The sequence below is a fragment of the Portunus trituberculatus genome, chromosome 18, assembly GCF_017591435.1.
Source record: "Portunus trituberculatus isolate SZX2019 chromosome 18, ASM1759143v1, whole genome shotgun sequence".
In the NCBI taxonomy this organism is placed as follows: Eukaryota; Metazoa; Arthropoda; class Malacostraca; order Decapoda; family Portunidae; genus Portunus; species Portunus trituberculatus.
The window spans coordinates 18,073,486-18,097,097 of record NC_059272.1 but is presented as its reverse complement, the minus strand read 5'-3'; the positions used below and the strand labels follow the sequence as shown (position 1 = coordinate 18,097,097).

The 23,612-nt window shown below is 44.3% G+C and overlaps 1 protein-coding gene and 1 non-coding gene across 2 annotated transcripts in view; both read right to left on the bottom strand.

The window, feature by feature from the left end:
* Positions 1-23,612, bottom strand: part of LOC123505399 (protein draper-like) — a 551,274-nt gene that overhangs the window by 443,623 nt on the left and 84,039 nt on the right. Inside the window, exon 2 of the mRNA XM_045256624.1 lies at positions 15,985-15,988. The gene's annotated coding sequence lies outside the window, so the exon portion shown is untranslated. The remainder of the gene's footprint in view (positions 1-15,984; positions 15,989-23,612) is intronic.
* On the bottom strand, positions 1,535-1,608 carry Trnaa-cgc. The gene has a single exon. It is a non-coding gene; the product is annotated as a tRNA-Ala (tRNA).

The following is a 23,612-nucleotide window of genomic DNA, read 5'->3' as shown; positions in this document are numbered from 1 at the left end:
GGGAAGATATTATAAACTGGAGGGAAGAGGTAACGATGAAGAAAGGAGAGAAGAGAAAGGGAAGGGATAATAAGAAGGGTGGATGAATGCAAGGAGAGAGGCAGAGAAGCGACAAAATGGTATGAGTCAGTTTTTGTGAAGAGTTAAGAAGAGGACTTGAGAAAAGGTGAAGGTGGGAGGAAAAAGGAGAGGATAAAAAAAGACAAACCGAGAGAAATGGAGATAACAATGACAGTGACAAAAAAATAAAGAATAAGAAAAAGAACGAAGATTAGGAAAAATAAATATAAGACACTGAAAGGAAAGAGAAACAATAACATGGAGATAAAAATACTACTTTTCATCTTCCAAGCACACGCATATCTTCCTAATAGCCGCCATGTCCGTGTTTCCGTGGCGAGACTGTAAGAACAAAACCAAAACACTTCACTGCCCGACTCTGTTTCTCGCCCACTCGCCCTGAAAATGGTAGCTGTGAAGGGAAAACGAAGAGCGGCGATGCGGGGCGAAATGGGCATGAAGGGGAGTCAGAACGGTGAGTGAGGGAATCCAGTGAAAGACGAACTGCATGACAAAAACACACACACACACACGCATACACACACACACGCATACACACACACACACACACACACACACACACACACACACACACACACACACACACACACACACACTCACTCACTCACACACAGAGGTCTGGTAAAAACTACTGAAGCAGGAAATAGCTAGCAAGCAAGCAAACACACACACACACACTCTCTCTCTCTCTCTCTCTCTCTCTCTCTCTCTCTCTCTCTGTGTGTGTGGGGGGTGGGTTACAGTCAATTGGTCCCCAAGCGATTGGTACTCAGGTCATCTGGTCCACTAGTCAATTGTGACCCTAGACAGTTGATCACCAAGTCAGTTGAGACCCAAGACAGTTGACACCCAAGATAACTGGTCCCCAAACTAATTGAGACAAGACAATTGGTCCCCAACTGTCTTCAGTCTCAATTGGTTTGGGGACCAGTTGTCCTGGATCTCTCTCTCTCTCTCTCTCTCTCTCTCTCTCTCTCTCTCTCTCTCTCTCTCTCTCTCTCTCTCTCTCACATACGCTTTGGGTATGTAAATACACGCAAGTACACTGACTCACTGAGCGAGAATGAAGAAAGGTACTCAGTAAGTTTGGGGCCCAATTGTCTTCAGTCTCAATTGGTTTGGGGGACCAGTTGTCTTGGGTGTCAACTGTCTAGTGTCACAATTGACTTGTGGACCAGATGACCTGAGTACCAATCGCTTGGGGACCAATTGACCTGCACCATGTGTGTGTGTGTAATTCACTGTTTGATCTGCTGCAGTCTATGACGAGACAGCCAGACGTTACCCTACGGAACGAGCTGAGCTCATTATTTCCGATCTTGGGATAGGTCTGAGACCAGGCACACACCACACAACGGGACAACAAGGTCACAACTCCTCGATTTACATCCCGTACCTACTCACTGCTAGGTGAACAGGGCCTACACGTGAAAGGAGACACACCCAAATATCTCCACCCGGCCAGGGAATCGAACCCCGGTCCTCTGGCTTGCGAAGCCAGCGCTCTAACCACTGAGCTACCGGGCCGTGTGTGTGTGTGTGTGTGTGTGTGTTTTCCAGCGAAGGTAAAAAAAAAATCAAAAAGAAGGAACGAAGGAAGGAATAAAAGGAATCAAGGAAGGAAGGAGTAAGGGAGGGAAGGAAGGAAGCAAGAAAGTAAGAAAAAAAAGGAAAGAAGGAAGGAGATAGGAGACAAATGGAACAAAGAAGGTAAGAATAATGTTTTAGAATGACATTAATTACCAGACGAGGGGAAAAGACAAATTACTAAGAAGGAAAAGGAATGGAGATGAGAGCAAGAAACGAAAGGGAGAACGAAGAGAGAAAAAGCAGAGGTAGCAAGAATGGAAGCTGAGAGAGAGAGAGAGAGAGAGTTAAATTGACCTTCATCTTGTCACTCACTTGCGCGCACACACACACACACACACACACACACACACACACACACACACACACACACACACACACACACGCTCGACTCACAATCGAGAGGGCCGGGTTCGAGTCCCGGCGCGGCGAGGCAAATGGGCAAGTCTCTTAATGTGTGGCCCCTGTTCACCTAGCAGTAAATAGGTACGGGATGTAACATGAGGGATTGTGGCCTCGCTTTCCCGGTGTGTGTTGTGTGTGATATGGTCTACCTGAAGATCGGTCTATGAGCTCGCTCCGTAATGGGGAAGACTGGCTGGGTGACCAGCAGACGACCGAGGTGAATTACACACACACACACACACACACACACACACACACATGCACTTAAGACAACAGGAAGCGGCCACCTGAGTGTGTAGGTGTGTAAATGTGTGTGTGTGTGTGTGTGTGTGTGTGTGTGTGTGTGTGTGTGTGTGTGTGTGTGTGTGTGTGTGTGTGTGTGTGTGTACATTTTAGACTTACTGTTATATAAAATTCCGGAAATACTGACTTTCTATCCGGCTTCAGTGAGATGGATAGATGGAGAGAGAGAGAGAGAGAGAGAGAGAGAGAGAGAGAGAGAGAGAGAGAGAGAGAGAGAGAAAGAGAGAGTCATTGAAGCTTAAGAATTTATATGAAACCGACCAAATACCAGCCCAGCATTTATTTAGATGGTATATAGTCTCACCTCTGCTTCTGTTGTTGTTTTTTTCCTTATCGCCATTATTCCCTAAACTATGACAGGATTGGCTGCGTGAGGTGATGACATGAGCCACGTGGGAGAACTATAAGAGACTTGAATTAATCAGAGGCAAATGAAATAAAGAAACAAGTCTCTCTCTCTCTCTCTCTCTCTCTCTCTCTCTCTCTCTCTCTCTCTCTCTCTCTCTGATACACAAAAAAAATCATGGTTTATATCGAACAATATCTTTTCCTTTCACAGCACCATATTTTTCAGTGAATGGCTTCGTGTTTTCTATCGTTTCCCCTTACCTCGTCCCACACACACACACACACACACACACACACACACACACACACACACACACACACACCTGTCCTGTTCCCATCTCGTTCAACCACATAGTATTTTTATTTTAGGTCATCTGCAATAACAACTGCAAGTCCACCCACACCAGGTTGGTTGGCTCTCTCTCTCTCTCTCTCTCTCTCTCTCTCTCTCTCTCTCTCTCTCTCTCTCTCTCTCTCTCTCTCTGAATTAATTATACATATATCCACACGTAGTAATTAAGATGAAGCAATAACACACCCCACACATACACTAGCATTACTGACGGTGTGTGTGTGTGTGTGTGTGTGTGTGTGTGTGTGTGTGTGTGTGTGTGTGTGTGTGTGTGTGTGTGTGTGTGTGTGTGTGTGTGTGTGTGTGTGTGTGTGTGTGTGTGTGTGTGTGTGTGTGTGTGTGGTTTGTAAGTCAGAGTTTTGCGTGTGAATGGATCGTGTCTATATTACAGCAGGATCCCCAAGAAGGCCGTGACAGCTGTGCTAACGGTGCATTGCAGCACTCACTCACAACTCCTTGGGCAGCTCCTGCTATGGAACTTAATGTTTAGAACAGAGCTGGAGGATAAGTCATGGCATGATTCAATGTATGCGTCAAAACTGAGCCGTAGCACACTTTAGCATTTGGATAGGGCAGGTAAATGGAAAAAGAACACAAGTATGGAGAAAGATAAACTGACAGACAGGTACACACAGACAGATTGCAACATATCTGGTGGATACCAGACCACACACCGTGGAACTTTTTATGAACACTCCAGTGTCACTGACTGACACGACCATAACTTAATAGCATAATAGGATCATTCAAAGTGAGCGGGGTGAGTAGCACACCACAGTCATCACGCAACAATTGGAATACTGGCAGGATTTAATAGTGAGAATGAGAAGCGGAAGTAAAGTCAGAATTGTAAATAAATAAATGTCAAGAGCACATAGGCGGCGTGTGGGATTTAAGAGACCGTTCAATAGCCAGAAGCAGCAGCAACAGCAGCAAAAGCAGGAGCAGTAGAAGCGGCAGCGGTGTCCAGCATCATGAAATCATTCAGTGGTGGGCTTCAAAATACCTCCAGGTATCCCACCACTGCGCCACTGCCGGCGAGGCAGCGCGTGGGCAGCACAGGGAGGACCAGAGGAGGGGTGGGGGGAAACTGTAACATGTGAAGACGAAATTGAAACTGTCACTACAAGGTACAAGCTTGTCATCAAAGAAGCCTCGTTTTCATTTCGCTGCAGCCTTGCTGTGCGAGATTTGCTGATAAGCGATTTTTCTAATATTAGCGGTTTTCATATACGGTACCTTGATAGAGGTACACGCGGCCTCCACATGAGCCGTGCCTCAATATGCTGGAGAGCGGAAGTGGCTTCTCCGTGTTGTATTGGACGAACATACTTTACTAAATATTGTGTAGTTGCAGAATTAATCTAAATATTAAGGAGAAAATCCATTTACATTTCAAAGCTAGTCTGTCTGCTGTCTGTCTGTCTCTCTCTCTCTCTCTCTCTCTCTCTCTCTCTCTCTCTCTCTCTCTCTCTCTCTCTCTCTCTCTCTCTCTCTCTCTCTCTCTCTCTCTCTCTCCTTAGACTATGTATATTAAGGCATTTTAGAGTCGTTACGGAGAATCAGCATTTGTATTCTGACACATTTTACAGTCGCTAGAGAGGATAGGTTAAAAAAAATTCACTGATAAAGTCTTAGAGTTTTACGCCTCAAACTTCATCACACACACACACACACACACACACACACACACACACACACACACACACACACACACACACACACACACACACACACACACACACACACACACACACACACACACGTAGGTACTTATTTCTCATTACATCACGAGCTTCATTGAGTGTAATGTACTTCTGAAACCTTCATGAACACTAATTGACACTGTGGTGTGTGTGTGTGTGTGTGTGTGTGTGTGTGTGTGTGTGTGTGTGTGTGTGTGTGTGTGTGTGTGTGTGTGTGTGTGTGTGTTCTCCACCAGTCTGCCCTTTACTACTGCTGACGAAGGTTGAGCGTGCCATTGGGAGTAGCGGGTGAGGCGGAAGTGAGGTGATATCGACCAGGCAAAGCGTTAGGTGGAGTGCTGGCTGGTCTGGTGAGGGCCGGGATGTCCTCTCTTTTTTGCAAGGTGTAGTAGTAGTAGTAGTAGTAGTAGTGGTAGCAGTAGTAATAGTGGCTGTAGCACAAACCTTTCTTTTTCTTCACCAAATATCTTTCACTAATTAGCACAAAATATCTCCAATCTTTGCGCGAGTGTCGACTTAAATATTCCATCCATGTTCCTGTAGCCAATGAACCTTGTATTAGTCTGCACAGCAGCTATAGAGTGCCTACCCTTTACGTACTTCTCTTCCCCCTTTCACCTGCGCCGTGTGATTACCCGCGGCTCACACACCTGGGATCGTTACCTGCGCGACTAATGAACCCGAACGTTTTCAGGGTTAATTGTGTTTAGGACCGAAGCCTCCACGATAATAATAGTGTATTGCCATTGGATCGGAAAGTGGCATTACGTCCAACATATATTAATCGCCATTGCCGCCGTTACAACCCTAATGATTCATGGACTGAAGTAAACGGCCTATTCCCACACTCCCCCCCACCACCTCACACACACCCGACCCACCTGCCCCTCCTCAGCCTTAAGCCTCCGGAAATTTGATGAGATGACCTGGTACGTTTGCATATACATACGTACATGCATACTAATATATACGTATACATAGTTTTCTCTTAACCCCTTCAATATTGGGATATATTCTTTACCTTGAGATTTTTCCACAATTAGACCATTTTATTGACATTAGGAAGGGTCTATGGAGGTCAGAAGATTAATGACCACAGTCTTTATCATTTCAGTCCCCACATGAGTTTCTGAAGCTGTATAAAATCACCATATAATAAGCAGAATGAATATGGATACACATCATGGTACTGAAGGGGTTAACTAAGTAAAATTATCTATGTGTGTGTATATCTACATGAAACAAACCACACACACACACACACACACACACACACACACACACACACACACACACACACACACTCAAAAGGCAGAGTGAAATCAGGCAGCAGCAGCAGTCTGGCATTCACGCTTCCTCATTAATGGAAATTTCCCAGAATAAGAACGTAAAATTCAAAGAACTTTCCCTCGCCCTCCTCTTATCCTCTTCCACGTTCTAATTCTCCTCCTCCGCTTCCTCCTATTATTACTGCTGTTTCTGTTACTACCACTTTTACTTAGTCTCCTGCTATTCCTGGTACTTCTACTGCTAATACTATCATTCCTGTTCCATTTCTACTATTACTAATATTACTACTACTCCTGTTTCTGTTGCTTTTTTTTCTATCATAACTATTTACACTTCTATAAATTCTAATACACTTACAGTAATACCACCACAACTGCTACTATTACTGCTACTACTGCTACTACTATTACTACTACTACTACTACTACTACTACTACTACTACTACTACTACTATTACTACTACTACTACTACTACTACTACTACTACTACTATCGGCATAATTTTCATCTCTTTCCTTGGTAGTATTTCATCTCAACCTACTTCTTTTCCTCTTCCTCCTTTTGCTTTTTCTTCTATTTCGTCTTCCTCCTCATTCCTATTCTCTTTCATCATTATCGTGTTCCTTTCAATTTTTTTTTCTCCTTTCCTTCTGTTCCTTATAATGCACTCTGCTCTTGCTCTTCCCTCCTTTCTTTTCTTTTGTTCTTTTCTCCTTTTTCGTCTGCTTTTCTTTTCCTCTTGTTTCATCATTCCTTTTTATTCCATTATTCTATTTTCCATTCTTATTTTCTTTGCCACTTTTTCTTTATTTTCTCTGCTTTCATCTCTCCTTCTTGTACTTGCATTCTATTTTCTTCTTTCTTCCTCATAAACTTTTCTTCCCTATTCATTTTTTTCCTTTTCTTTCGCCTCTTCAGTCCACCACCACCACCACCACCTATTCTTCGTACTCCTGCTCCTCTTTGCTTCTCTCCTTTTATTTTTTCCCTCCTTCTTTCCTTTTCCACATCCACCTCCTGCCTCTCTCTCTCTCTCTCTCTCTCTCTCTCTCTCTCTCTCTCTCTCTCTCTCTCTCTCCTCGGGGCCGCTAAGGAGAAGGAAGGGCGGCCGAGGTAACAGGTAACAAGGTTCGCTCATGATCTTAATCTCATCTTAGAGTAAAGTTGATTTGCATCCAGTAGCAGCGTGTCCCGTGCCAATGCAGCCAGACATCTTCTTGGCACTTCCCCGGTGAATGTGGGCGACACTGACTTCCTCTTCTTGTTGCTGGTTGTTGGTAATGGTGGTGGTAGTGCTGGTGATGGTTGTAGTGGTGGTGGTTTGTTGTTGGTTGTTGTTGTTCCTGTTTGTAGTAGGGAAAGGAGTGATCGAGTCGTTTAAACCTTTTCGTGTCTACATTGTAACTTTTTGCTCTCACAGACCCTTGCATGGGTTGTTCAAATGACGTAAAAAGTACTATATTGTAATGTAATGTCTGGAGCAACATGGAGTCGGAGAAAGCTATGTGAGAGAAGGATAAGTCACCCATGAGCAGTCATAGCCATGCAGGAAGTGAACGCTGACAGGACACTGGAGGGAAACCTGAGTCCTGCACGTCACCAATTAGGCAGCGAATGATCACTAAGAGCCAGGGCGGTGTTGGCGTCCCCGACTGTCCTGTCATCACGCTGTCATTGCTAATCAAAGGGTTGGATTTGCACTAAGCATATCTGTGCATACCTGTTAACCTTCATCAAAGCGCTACCTTGTTACAGCTTATAACAAATATTTTCATTTTTCACGCTTGATTTATATTCAACTCCTGCATTTGCTCTCTTACCGGTAAACTCAGGAACTCTCAACCTGTTTATTTTTCCCGCTCCTTTCGTCTTTACGTGTTTCAGAAGAGAAGTATCAAGACACCTCGGAAACTAAATTGGCCAACTTCTTTGCGATTCTTCTCCTGTGCCCCGGGTCGCTCTCCTCAGCAGGCGAGGCGAGAAGAAAGAAAACAAAAGTCCGATTAAAAACTTTCACGTTAATACTACTCCACCTTATCTCACCACGTAAATAGCTTTCTTTACTCTCTCTAAACCAAACTTCAGTAAAAGCAGTATAAAGTCCTGCTCACGCGTATCCATTAATCTAGCAGAGTTAACACCGGCGCGGGCATACAATTACTGCTTAATGCTGAAAAGTTACACGGGAGCTTATAACTTTTCCGGAGTGACGGACAGACAATACGCTGCCGCTGCTGCCGCCGCTGCTCCACGTGCAATCAGGTTACCGTGAAAAAAAAGAGTATGAGCATCTCCATAAATTTGCATATCGAGGAGCCGCCACTAAATTCGTTGTTGTTATAAAGTTTGGAACGTCGCTTTGGTGGGATAAGATTGCAGAAAACTGTCTAAGCATCATACAAAAATACACGACGAAAAATAGAAAACTATGCAAAGGAAACATGCAGTGAAACCTAACATAACACTACCATGTCAACGTTACACTAAAACTCAACATGAAATACAACATACTGCATAAAAATCACGTGGAAAATGAAACACACATCGAAATACATGGAGCAACACAAAACACTGCAAAACAAACACAGGATGCACAAAACATCACAAGTTACGTATACAGGAAAAAAAAAGCTGAAAAAAGAAGTGGACGAGAAGAGTAAAAGAATGCATTTAGAACTACATATGTATACAGAAAACACGGATACGGAAAAGGAAGAGCAAAATGAGAGAGAGATAATGTGTACCTCACCAATGTATAGATTTCAAGACAAACAGACTGATGAAAATAAGCAAACACACACACACACACACACACACACACACACACACACACACACACACACACACACACACACACATTTATATAGGACAAGTCGAGGAGCCCAATCAAAACTTGTCCCCTCCATCCTAATCCTGCCTTTCATATAGGCTGTGGTAGGCCTAACCACAATCTTTCCTCCAATCCTTCCCTCCCTCCATCTTTTCGTATTCTATTCCATTTCTTTCCTCTATCCTTATTCCTTCTTCTCCTTCTTCTTTCCCACCATTTTTCCCTTTAATCTTTTATTTCCTGTTTCCCTCCATCCTCTATTCTTACCTCTATTATATTTTTTCCTTCTTTCTTCACTCTATCTTTTCATGCTTTTCTTATTTCCTTTCCTTATTTCCATATTTCTTTCCTTTATCCTCCCCTCTCTTCTATCTCTTTTCCCTTACCTCCTCTATTCCTCTACTCTTCCTCCTGCTCTCTTCCCTTCCCTCCCTCATTCAATACATCTCTACGTGTATCTTTTCCTTCCCTATATTCCTCTAGTCCCTCCATTCCGCTTTCTAATCCCTCCCTCCCTTCCTCCCTTTCACACGTTCTTCCCTCCAATCTCCCATTTGTAAGCCCCTCCTTTCCCTTCCCTTACCAAAGACCTCTCTTCAGTTTTCCCTTCAGATCCAACACACACACACACACACACACACACACACACACACACACACACACACACGTAATGTAAGCACTCCACCAAATCACTCCTGCTTCCGATTCATTGAGCTCGGTAATAAAAGTGACGCAGAACGACCCTCGAAAGAAGGCAAGTTTGGCACTAAAATGAGGCGCGGAAATAAAAGCCACAGCACTTCCGTCCACTCAGCGCAGCGACAGTGGCCCATGTGTGTGTGTGTGTGTGTGTGTGTGTGTGTGAGGTAGGGGATACTGATCGAAATTTTAAAAGCAGGAGGAGGAGGAGGAGGAGGAGGAGGAGGAGGAGGAGGAGGAGGAGGAGAAAAAGGAAAACAAAGGAAGTTCACACGACAACACACCTTACTATGCTATTTGGGTAACTATCAAGACATTTGTTCCTTATTTTTGGCTAAATCTTCAAGGGAACCAGCACTTCAAGTCGGTATTCTTTAATATTCTGTTGCCCTTGGCTGGTTTCCCTCCTGCATAAAAAAAAAAAAAATCTATAGGATAGTACATGAGGAGGCGGAGGAGGAGGGCGCCACGAACATAATAGGAGGAACAAACTGCAGGATACCTATTGAAATGAAGGTGTTTGTGATAAATTATTATGTAGACTGAAGTGAGAGACGTGCGACATTAATAGTAATAAGAGAAGAAGAAGGAGGAGGAGGAGGAGGAGGAGGAGGAGGAGGAGGAGGAGGAGGAGGAGGAAGATTGATTGACTGATTCGTTTTATTGACCACTTTGTATTACGGATATGCATTGTAGACATGATTTAAGATAACACACACACACACACACACACACACACACACACACACACACACACACACACACACACACACAAACACACAACACAAGAGCAACACCAGCAGGCAGGCAGGTGGGCAGTCCTCAGCAGAGCGCCTCCCAGCTGAGCGTAGATGTCGCGTGGAGTGTGAGCAGAAGGAAGATTTTCACGTCACGTCTCAGTACCCCCGAGAAACTGCACACCTCCAGGCAGGTCAAGGAGGACAGACGCACAGACATCTTTACCACACACACACACACACACACACTACTCTTCGGTTTTCTTTTTCTTAGTTTTCACGCGACCTTTCTCCAACCACTGAACTATTTATTTTTCTTTTATATTTTCTAGTGGGCAGGGGATGGTTAGCAGTGTTAGGTTTGCTGTCGTTGCTGTGTCTTGTTTTTAGTTATTTTCTTGTGTTTTGGTCTGTGTGTGTGTGTGTGTGTGTGTGTGTGTGTGTGTGTGTGTGTGTGTGTGTGTGTGTGTGTGTGTGTGTGTGTGTTTTTCTTTCCATATTCCCTTCTCACTCCTGCCCTTATATCATTCGCATTACGCATTAACCTTTCCTTCAAATCTTACCTTTACCTCCATATTTCTCCTCTCACCTTTGCCCTTTAACATTTCTACCCTTTCCGTTCTAACTCTCACCCTTACACTACTGACTGACTCCTTTCCACTCCTCTCCCATTAAGCTACCCTTTCACTCCTATCCTCAACTCCACAAATTTCCCTTGAATTTCTACCCTTTCCCATAACATAAACCATTAGCACGTCCACCTTCTCTTTTCCTCTAAGTTCCCCCTTTCACTCCTGCCACATTCCGCTCTCACTTACTCCCCTTAAGAAAATCACTACCCACTCATATCTCCCTTATCTGTTCTTCCTTGTTGCTTCCCCACTCCTGCCACTTCTTTGTTCCCCTCTCATCCTTGCCACGTTTCCCTCTCTTCCTTTCCCGTGGATGCCCCGCTGCCTTTCCCCTCATTCCGCCTCGCCCACCACATTACGACCGCGACGAAGGCAGGCCAGGGACTCTTTTTCAATTCTGTAATGAGCCTAAGCCTTCTCGGATACTGCTTGGTGGCGTAATCTGCGCGAGGGAACGAGCAAAGCGATATTAAAATGAGCTCGTGATTCTGCCTTTGTTATTGTCGGCGTGCATTACTTCTGCTCTCTCTCTCTCTCTCTCTCTCTCTCTCTCTCTCTCTCTCTCTCTCTCTCTCTCTCTCTCTCTCTCTCTCTAACAGAGCTTCCATAAAAGGTTGATATAAATAAGGTAATTGGTATGTATATGCTTTCATCCTTTTTTATAGACGACAGAAATTTAAGGGATAAAGAGAGAGAGAGAGAGAGAGAGAGAGAGAGAGAGAGAGAGAGAGAGAGAGAGAGAGAGAGAGAGAGAGAGAGAGAGAGAGAGAGAGAGAGAGAGAGAGAGAGAGAGAGAGAGAGAGAGAGACTGACTTAAGAGAAAAAGGAAGAAAATATGAAACGTCAATGGATCAAGAAGCGAAGGAAGAAAAGTAACAGAAAATAAGGAAAAGTAGGAAAGAGGTAGAGTTGAGAAAGTAAGTGAAAGTAAGTGAAAAGTAAAAGAAAGTGGAAAGTAAGTAGAGTAAGTATAGAGCTAAAAAAAAAAAAAAAGCATATAAAACAAGAAACAAGAAAAAAAGCAAGAAATGTCAGTAGGAGTGAGAAAAGCAGAGAGTTAAGTAAGATAATTAGAGAGAGAAAATAAAGGAGAGGATGACAAAGAACGAATGAAGGAAAAAAAAAAGTAGAAAGAAAACAGCTTAAGGACACTTAGGCCTAATTCAAGTTGATAGGTTTTGAGAAGCTGGAGGGGAAAAAATAAATAGGTAGCGAAGAAAATTTTTAGATCCATTAACTGCCTAATTATAACTTGGACCCTCACAGCTGCCGGAAGAGAGGGAAGGGCGTGAAGGGTGAGGGTAGAAGGTGGGGGACGGAAGGTGGAGGAGCCGTAAAGGGAAAGAAGAGAAGGGAAGGTTGGAGGGGACAAGAAAAATGAGAAAGAGGAAGATAACTTTGAGCCAACACCAGGAAGGGAAGAAACAAAGAAAGAAAGAGAAGAAGAGGCAAGGAGGGGACGAGATAAAGGAGGAAGAAAGAGCAGGACAGGAAGAGAAAGAAGTGAATAAGGATGGCTGAGGAAATAAAAACGAAAAAATATGAACAGTGAGCAATATAAGGGATTGCAAGTTTTATGAGTATTTCTTTTCTTCTTTCTGCTTGTCTGTTTATCTTCTCTTATTTATCTATCTGTCTATTTTATCTACCTAAGTTTTATTATTTCAATACAGCATAATAGAAATCATGAGGGCATATCTATAATTATTTTTCCGAAGATAAGGAAGTATAAAAGATAAACATGAATAATTGAGACAGTGGCACAAGAACAGTTCCCTCAAATATCGCAAGACATAAGAGAATCAGCACCACTTGAAGGGAAGACAAACTTGTATCAATACGCAGCTGATGACACAGGTCACGCCATGGAAACGTGAGGCTGGACGGCGAAGCCCTGGCCTGCAGTAACCCGTGGTGGCCCCTTACGGCCCCGCAGCCCCAAGCCCCGCCCCTGATGGTGATGCAGAAGTAACTTGGAGAAATAGAATTACAGCAGGTCGAGGAAGTTGGTCTTATTGAATTTGGGTGAGTTAGGTGTTGTCACCGAGGCAGAGGAGCGGCGCTGCGGGCCGCTACTCGCAAGCCGGGAGGCAAACACGTGGCTGCCGCTGAGGCGCCACAACACCACAGCGCCGCCACACTTACCAGCAGATGCCACGGCGGTGGCAGCACAAATCTTACATTTCAGTGTGAAATTCAATATGCGTAGTGCACTTTAATGCATCTGGCGGGAGATGAGAGCCGGCCTGGCCTACAGACACACCGTGCAGCTGCCGAGCTATGCCGCACTGCACGCCCCCTGTGAGGCAGCTGGTGCCGCTGTGCTGCTACCAGGAGCACTCAACCTCGCCCCGCCGCCAATAATAGACGTAATGATGAATGTCCGGCAGCGAGGCAGACCTTAGCCAGTGGTGGTGAGTGGACCCAGGCCGGCCACTCGCCTCATAGCTGCCACACCGCGGCTCCTCTGTGCTAAAACTTCAAGTTCCTTAAAACCCGTGACAAGTCTGCACAATGAGGTCAAAAGGCGCCTGAAGACACTTGAGGACAACGGCACTTGTCTGAACCTCGTCCAAAACACCTGTTCAGCCACAACACTTGCACCTAACACGACTTCCCGCCCTCCACCAGCCACTACAGGATTCCCACACAAAGCGGGCTGCGCCGGGGACTCCCATGAAGGATTCCCACACCTACACTCCCAGCGGCGGCCTCGAGGGGCGTGTGGCGCGGCACAAAGACCCCCATAACCCGCACGCCGCCCTGTGCCACCACCACTGGGAACGGAAGGGGCGATGAGCACACCAACCACCCACACAACACAACACCACTCTTCCCTGGACTTGATTTTCATCCTCGTCACCACTGTTCTTTCTATTCTCCTCCTACACCTCTCCTTCTATACTTCGCTCTCAGTCTTTCCGCACATTCTCCTGTGATCCTCCAGCAGCCGGCAGCCTTGCTCTCAATCTCTGCGCGGTCGCCCAAGATAATGCAGGAATAAACAATCTTCCTGGGAAAAAAAAAATTAAGCGATGGCCGCACCGAAGTTTGAGTTTTCCTAGGCAGCGCGAGAGAGAGAGAGAGAGAGAGAGAGAGAGAGAGAGAGAGAGAGAGAGAGAGAGAGAGAGAGAGAGAGAGAGAGAGAGAGAGAGAGAGAGAGAGAGAGAGAGAGAGAGAGAGAGAGAGAGAGAGAGAGAGAGAGAGAGAGAGAGAGAGAGAGAGCTGTGGTAGTGATGGGGGTGGCAGTGTTAGGGCAGTGATGGTGGTGGTGGTGCTAGGGAAGATGGGCGAGGTAGTGGGGTGAGAAGAGAGAGATGGCAGTGTTAAAGGGGGAAAGGGTAGGGGATATGGCCGTATTAATTGTGATATGGGCGAGAGGACGAGTGTTGGCAGAGATGTGTGTGTGTGTGTGTGTTGGCAGTGGTGGTGGTGGTGGTGGTGGTGGTGGTGGTGGTGGTGGTGGTGGTGGTGGTGGTGGTGGTGGTGGCCTCTTCACCTGCTTCCCAAAACGTGAATCCATGTTTACTTTTCATTTTGTGGGTGTTGACTTCCATAGTACTTGTGGTGGTGGTGGTGGTGGTGGTGGTGGTGCAGGCAAAAACTGCTGACTGCCCTCCACAAACACACACACCTTACTGTCCTCCATTACCCGCTACGTCTCTTCCTTCCACCATCCATTCACACACATACCCGCACACGCACGCACACACACACACACACACACACACACACACACACACACACACACACCACCACCACCACCACCAGTACCACCACCTCATTCCATTAACATTACCTTCTGTCCTCTCAATCCACATCTACTTACACCCACGCACACTTTCCAATTCATCCATGTTGAGTGTTGCTCTGTTGTGTTGTGTTTCCCGGCCAGAATGTTGCTGCTGTGCATGTCTCAGCTTGTTCATGTCAGACGACTCAGCTGTGTGGTGCCAAGATTACAAGCGGCGGGGCTGGAGCGTCACCACGGGATGATCCAGCCTTAGAGTTCCCGCCATTCCTTGGAAGGCCGCTTTGCTTCCTCCTCAGCTGAATAGAGGCTAAACCTGAGAGGCTTGGGCCAGTCTGTCCTGTCACTTGTTGGGCCACACATTTCATCCAGCAGCTGCTTGAGGCTGAAGGAGGTTGGGTCACATGTGGGCAGGAATACGAGGAACATCAGGGTCGAGTGTCCTTCCAGTGACATCTGCAACGGCACACTGGTGGAGGCCGCGGTGTGAGGCTAGGACTGATTTGTTTTAACTCCATGAAGGCAGCTCCATCCTCTCTCCTCTTTGTCTCCTCTTTCAACCGCTGGGAGAAGATCGCTCAAGGGCTCACCATCAGCCTCTATTTAATATATGTAGGGTGTTCCATGCAGTGCGCCAAAATATTGAACTGAAGCCTTTTCACTTTGACTCGGCAAAACTCGGCTTTCATATATCATAATTTAATTCGCTCGGAAGGATGACTCGTTACCTTCAAGAGCCACCACTCTTATGTGTATGTTGAGCATCCTGGATCTTATTTCTATCATTCTGGCATATTTTGTATCAAATTATCTTTTATAAGAGGTCTGAGGTCAATCAAGGGTAAATATCCATAGCTGATTACATCTAGGAACACGTGAGTGCTGAAACCAAAGCCACAAGATGAAATGAAGTGTTAGACAGCTGAGGGGCCGTTCACTCTGTGTCGCTGGTCTTTTCTTTGCTTCACGTACCCAAACAACGATGAAATTACCAACTCAAAAGATAAACAGAGACGGCTGGTCATGATAAGAGACGGATGCATGACGAGAGAAGAGAAAGTGAATGGGTGAGATGAGCAGTTTTAGGAGGAGGGTGGTTGGTGTGGTATCGGGAGATGTTACCTTCAACCATTCTCACTAATAGCCCTGTGTGGGTCAAGTATCATTTCCTGTCTCCTTATTTTCTTATGTTCTAGAATAGCAACTCACCTACTCCCTCCACGGTCATCTGGCTGTCCGCTCGTTCACCTACACACGCTTACCTTGCTGAAAAAAGAAGAGAGAAAATAATGCTGTGAAATTTTGTTTTAAAATTGTGTGTATACTGAAACTGCTTCTGCATTTGCAATGTGGCACTGATGTGGACATGAAATATTATTGGGTTATGAAAATACTGCCAAATGTGTGTGTGTGTGTGTGTGTGTGTGTGTGTGTGTGTGTGTGTGTGTGTGTGTGTGTGTGTGTGTGTGTGTGTGTGTGTGTGTGTGTGTGTGTGTGCACTTGTTTCTTTCTGCATTAGCATAGTCTCTCTCTCTCTCTCTCTCTCTCTCTCTCTCTCTCTCTCTCTCTCTCTCTCTCTCTCTCTCTCTCTCTCTCTCTCTAACACCACACACACACACACACACACACACACACACACACACACACACACACACAAACTCAATTCCGCACTACTTCTGACGTAAACAGAAAAAGGAAGGCAACACGCGGACAAAACACATACATATCCTGCACGCCAATGTGTCACAATATATTACTGGTCACTTGGACGAAAAACGCTTGGTGAAATATATCAGTAATCGGATTAGAAACTCATGAAAAAAAGTAAATAAATAAACAAATAAGAGGAAAAATAAAAAAAACACATTTCCCTTTGACATCTGACGTAAAAATTAAAGAAGAGGACACGAGAGAGAGAGAGAGAGAGAGAGAGAGAGAGAGAGAGAGAGAGAGAGAGAGAGAGAGAGAGAGAGAGGTGGATAAATGGATGGACAGAGGGGAGTGAAAGTGGGAAGTGGATGTATTCTACAACGAATTAAAATTTGAGAGAGAGAGAGAGAGAGAGAGAGAGAGAGAGAGAGAGAGAGAGAGAGAGAGAGAGAGAGAGAGAGAGAGAGAGAGAGAGAGAGAGAGAGAGAGAGAGAGAGAGAGAGAGAGAGAGAGAGAGAGAGAGAGAGAGAGTCCCAGATAGCAGCCACTTTAGTCTCCATCCACTGTTGCTTTATCAGTCTCTTGGGCCCTTTTTCTTTTCCTTTCCACCACCACCACCACCACTTCTCTCCTTGTCCTCCTTGAGCTCTTTATACAGCCATTCCCTGAGTCCCTGACCTCTTATCGAAAAACTCGGGCGCCGCTGCCTCGCCTAAACCTCGCCCACGCACCACCACCTGAGCCCCGCGCCTCTACAGGGAGCACGCCGACCTGAACTGCAGAAGGGCGCGAGGGAAGAGGATGGGAGGATAAAATTTGACTGGTCCAGCGTTGAACGTAGTGTCTGTGGAAGTGAAAGAAGGTTGGTAGTCTGAGTGGTGGTGGTAGTGGTAGTGGTTGCTATTGTTGTTGTTTGTTGTTGTTAGTGGTGGTGTGGTTTTTTTTTTCTTCTTTTCTTCTCCTTCTTCCTCTTCTTCTTTTTTTTCTTCTTCTTCTACTTCTACTTCTTCTTCTTTCTTCTTCTTCTTCTTCTTCCTCTTCTTCTTCTTGGGATGAAGGGTGTTGTAGAAAATATCCCATTATTTCTTTTCTCATTTTCATTTTCTCTTTGAATCGCTTCTTAGTTCACTCTCACTTTCTCTTCCTTTATTTCCTTTAGTGTTTCAGTTTCACATTTTCCAACACTCTGCAAGGAATATTCTTCACATGACTCACTATTTTGCTGTCGCTGTCTTTGTCTCCCGTCAGACCTGGTGCTGTTTTTATTCCTGTCTTTTCCCTCCTTGCTTTCTCACTTCTCACTCACTCATCGCTCTTAATGATTCCTGCTATTTTTATAACTCTCGCCTTTGTGGTCTTTAATGGTCATATTGTATTGTAAAAATTTTCTATTGCTTCTTCTTTCCTTGGTAAATTATTTAAATTGTCCTTCCTTTGAGCGTGTGTTTCTTTCCTGCACCTCCATCGTTCCATTTCTCGCCTTGATACATTCACTGGCTGGACAATTTTTCCCCATATTCATCTCCAACTTTTATGACCTTTTTTTTTCTTTCCTACAGTTTCTCCAATAGATTTCCAGCCCAGACAAGACAAAATCAACCCCTTTTTCAGGTCGATGCAAATAGTTTCCACAGAGCTCTGAACGTTGACAGAGGACAACCACACTAGTGAAAAGGTTAAACAGCAGCTTGCCTCTCCATTCCCTCTGGTACCATTCCTCTCGCCCTGTCCTCTCTTTGCCCCCTTTGATCATCCTAAAGTGCTGTTTCCATTCCACTTATCCATTCCAGATGTTCATTCCTTTATGGTTTGCTGTTGTTGTCATTATCACTGTAAAATATTTTCCTACTTTCCTCCACGTTCACTTACCCTCACACACACACACACACACACACACACACACACACACACACACACACACACACACCAGGCAGAGGAGGAATATGAAAAGGAACAATCTAATACAATAAGAGTGATAACATGAATAACTAGTCTTATAACAACTCTATTTCATTTCCATTCGACTAATATTCGTTCGTCATTCTGCATTTGTCCTTTCTCTAATATTTCCATCGTCCAACTTCTCTTTCCTGGGATACATCATTGATCTCGTGTGTACCTGGCAGACCTCTCTTCGAACCTCGGTGACTGGTGGTGGGAGTGGCTTGCGCAGTTGTGTTGTGTTTCAGTTCTGTTTCTTTGGTGGTTTGATTTGCGTGGGGGCTCAGGGTGGAGAGTTTCAGTGTCAATGTGTGATGTGCTGACGAAGCGAAAGGGTGAAATTTTTATGTATGCTGGGGCGATGAAAAGTTTGTGAGGGTGGAAGGTGTACGTGGGAAGGTTTTACAAGTACGGTTGGATGGCGTGGAATGGTGTGGGGGGGGTGAAAAAGTGCGTGTGGAGAGTGCGAAGAAGTGGAAGGCATGTGGGATGAGTGGATTATGAGTGGTGAGTGGTAAGTGATGAATGTTGAGTGTGGAAATGTAGATGTAATTTTTGAATACAGAGGATGTGGATGAAATATAGAATGAAAGAATAATTAAAGAATATCAAACACCAAGCCAACAACTGAGTGTGTGATTTTAAAGTTACAGTTAAAGGTTTATCACAAGGGAGAGAGAGAGAGAGAGAGAGAGAGAGAGAGAGAGAGAGAGAGAGAGAGAGAGAGAGAGAGAGAGAGAGAGAGAGAGAGAGAGAAAGTGGACGACATACTGAAAGCCCAAGAGGTGAAATATATATAGGCTTGAAGTACCCAGCCAACAACTCTACAGCACCAAAGTTAGATTGCTGAGGGGCTTGTCAAAAGAAGTCACACCAATTAAGCAGAGTGACGGAGAGAGGATGTGGGAAGCATGGTATGGTTACAATTATTCGTAGTTGTAGATGACTCACTGGCTCGTATTTTCAAACAGTTCTGCGCTTCACTTAATCCATTTCATAAGGCTTTATCTAAATTTACACGAGTTTTTAAAGGTGTTTTTACCGTTCTAGAGGCAGATTGACAAGATTTCTACATTATTAACTAAAGAAACATTCTTGAAAACCCCGCTAATCATCTCTGTGGCCTTGGAAAATAGTCGTGGTGACAGATCAAAGCGTTTCTGAATACGGACCACCGATGTCTTTCGCTCTGATCTCTCTCTCTCTCTCTCTCTCTCTCTCTCTCTCTCTCTCTCTCTCTGCACTGTGTTCCCGGTAAGTCATCTACAACTAATAATAAGCATATTGAAAGGAGTTGAGTATGGTGAATTGAACTGCATGGGTTTCCAGTACTGAACCAACAACTGACTGTGCACCACCAAAGCTTATCAAGAATACACATACCAATTAAACAGAGTATTGATTGTGAGTAATACTTCTTTGGGTCGGGCAGGTATTATGCAAACACTAGTCAGCATTTATTTTTTTATTATTTTCTTTCATTCAGAAAAGGAAATGGAAGTATTTGTGTTTCCATTCAGAGTTAGCAAACCACTTTCTTCACTCTGATACAGGATTTGAATGCCATTGAATATTCCTACCACAAAGGTTCATTCTATTTGGGGCTCTCTCTCTCTCTCTCTCTCTCTCTCTCTCTCTCTCTCTCTCTCTCTCTCTCTCTCTCTCTCTCTCTCTCTCTCTCTCTCTCTCTCTCTCTCTCTCTCTCTCTCTCTCTCTCTCTCTCTCTCTCTCTCTCTCTCTCTCCCCCGTTTCCTTCACCACTTTTCTTCACCTCTTTCTTCACGCCTTTCCTTCACCTTTTTCCTTCATCCCTTTCTTTCATCCTTTTCTTCACCCCTTTCCTTCATCCTTTCTTTAACCCTTTTTCTTTATCCCTTTTCTTCACCCTACACACACACACACACACACACACACACACTCCATTACTTGTGAAGACAGCTCAACACACAGTCTGCGTGGTGCCTCAGCCTTTCAAGAAGTATTGCACCGATGATAATGAGAGTAAAAATGATAATAATGATGCAACAATACTCCCACACGCAGTCCGTTGTGTCCCATTATTGTTGTGGCTTCTTTCGTAGTCTGCTGGAATGTGCAGACTTGTTTTGTCCACGATTTTTATATATTTTTTTTCTTTTCCTCTTCCTTTTCTTGTTGTATTTTCCTTCTTGTGCTCATGGTCCCCAGTCTCCAATTTCTCCACTCCTTTTTCTTCTTACTCTCCTTTCTTTTCTTTTCGTTCTCGTCCTCCTATTTTTCCCTACTTTTTTCTCTCTCTCTTCTTGCTTCTCCTTCTATTCCTATTCCTCCTCCTCTCTTCTTCTTCTGCAAATTTTTTTTAGTTTTTCTTCTATTTTTCTCTCCTGTTTTCCAGTTTCTTGTATTTGGCATTCTCCTCATTTCTTACTTTTTTTTTTATCCAACTCTGTCTTCTCTCTCTCTCTCCCTCATAGTGTTCTGTTGTTTGTTCATTCTTTGTGTTGCTGTGAATTTCTCTTGCCTTTTCCATTTACTTCCTCTATTAGATTCGTTTCTCGTCCTCCTCTTCCTCCTCCTTCTCCTAGATTACTCTTTTTCCTCCTTCTCTAACACGTTCGCGTCCTTCTCATCTTCCTCCTTTCTTCTTTTCTTTTCTGCTCCACCATCCTTATCGTTCCTCCTCCTCCTCCTCCTCTTCCTCCTCCTCCTCCTCCTCCTCCAACTCCATTTCCTGGTCATCGTTTTCATCTTCGTCCTCATCTCCTTCGTCATTTTGGTTATCTTTCTCGTTATTCTTCTTATCTCCCTTCCTTCTTTTCTTTTTCTCCTTTTGTCTCTATCAGCAATTCCTGCACAGTTCACCTTTTCCTATATATCATCCATTATTCCTTATTTTCAACAATATTCTTCCTTTGTTATTATTTTTCACTTGTTTCCTCTTCGTCTCCTCTTTCTGCCGATCTTTTTCTCCTTTTTTTTTTCCACTCAAATTATTTCCATTCCGAGACTAATTCTTTCCCAATCCTTCTTCCGCTTCCTCCTCCTCCTCCTCCTCCTCCTCCTCCTCCTCTTCTTCTTCCTCCATCCCAGCCACTAAAACAAAAAGGCACCAGACAAATCAGTTCACCCACGCCTCGAAAACCTTCTGGCCGCGGGCGAAAAGAAAAACATGATATTTTTCTTTGATACTTTTTAATTGGTTACGAATCAAGTGGAGCCCTTCATGCCCTAAAGTCACTCTCTCTCTCTCTCTCTCTCTCTCTCTCTCTCTCTCTCTCTCTCTCTCTCTCTCTCTCTCTCTCTCTCTCTCTCTGACATGTAAAATTGTAAAATGGCCATCTATTCTGGAAGGGAAAGAGAAAAAAGGATGAAAAAGATAATTCCAGAGAGAGAGAGAGAGAGAGAGAGAGAGAGAGAGAGAGAGAGAGAGAGAGAGAGAGACGATGAAAACAAGCACGATTAAGGAGGAAGGACGTACTTGCTGCAGAAGAGAAAAGGAAGAAAAGGAGAGAGACAGAGTAGACAATTAAGAAGAAGGAGGAACTGCCAGGAAGACGGAGAGGGAAAACACACCACGCGCCCACACTCGGAAATAAAACACACACGCAAAAAGAGAAAAGGAGAGACACCTGAAGAGAGAGAGAGAGAGAGAGAGAGAGAGAGAGAGAGAGAGAGAGAGAGAGAGAGAGAGAGAGAGAGAGAGAGAGAGAGAGAGAGAGAGAGAGAGAGAGAGAGATACGATGATTTCTATTTCTATTACTCTCCTTCCATTTATATCCATTTCTTTCATTTCCAATTCTATAATCACTCTTTTTCATTCCATATACCACATTTCATCATTCCATTCTGTGTGCTACTGTTGCTATTCATTCCAGTGACAGCATAACAGCATAACAGCTTAACAGCATAACGGCATGAAAGCACAACAGCCACCGCAACTTTCTCATCCAATTTCTCAGGCTTATCATTCCATTCTGTGTGTTGCTGCTGTTGTTATTCATTCTACTGAAAGCATAACAGCATAACAGCATAACAGCATGACAGCACAACAGCCACCACCACTTCCTCATCCCATTCCTCACGCTTATCATTCCATTCTTTGTGTTGCTGCTGTTGTTATTCATTCTACTGAAAGCATAACAGCATAACAGCATAACAGCATAACAATAACAGCATGACAGCACAATAGCCACCGCTACTTTTCATCCCATTTCTCATGCTTATCATTCCATTCTGTGTTGCTGCTGTTGATATTCATTCTACTGACAGCATAACAGCATAAGAGCATAACAGCATAACAGCCACCGCCCTGCTAATTACTGTGCTAACCGAACGCAGTCTAATTCCTGCAGAGGGGAAATGCAACTGGCAAGCAAGACTACACGACGAACAATTCTTAAGTAAACAACGCCTTCTGCTAACCCAGGTGCTCTCTCTCTCTCTCTCTCTCTCTCTCTCTCTCTCTCTCTCTCTCTCTCTCTCTCTCTTATCTGTATTTTTCTTATCTATCCACTTATTTGTCTTTCGTTCTTTTCTCTCCTTTTTTTTCTATCTTCCTTTCTCTCTTTTGCATTTCTGATCTGCATTCAGAGAGAGAGAGAGAGAGAGAGAGAGAGAGAGAGAGAGAGAGAGAGAGAGAGAGAGAGAGAGAGAGACCTGACGTAGTTTTATCTGTCAATGTTTACTTTAGAATTCCTCCCTGCCTCTCGCCCACTGATCCAACATCACCTCTCTCTCTCTCTCTCTCTCTCTCTCTCTCTCTCTCTCTCTCTCTCTCTCTCTCTCTCTCTCTCTCTCTCTCTCTCTATCTATCTATCTATCTATCTATCTATCTATCTATCTATGCTTTTATGCTTCTGTGCTGTCAGGCTGTGCGAAATGAATATGCTGTGCTTGAAATGCTGTTGGGTCTGTATGCTGAACGGCTGCTTATATGCTGAGAGGCTATGCTGTGCGAAATTATTGCTGTTATATATTATGGTGAACTGTTATGCTGAGTGGCTATGCTGTGCTACTACTGTAATGCTGAGATAACTGAGATAACACTGTGTTGAGAAACTATGCTGAAATGCTATACTAATTCAATGCTATGCTGAGGGACTACGCTATGCTGATGACCTATGCTGAAATAATGCTCTGCTAAGATACTACACTTTGCTACGTTGCTGTGGATTATGATGTGCTGTTCTGTGCTGTACTGTGCTAAATCCTCACAACTCTTACTAATTACCAGTGATGTTAACCTCTTCAGCATTGGAACGCATTCTTATCATGAATTCTCAGTGTTATTAGACGGTTTTATTTACATTAGGAAGGGTTT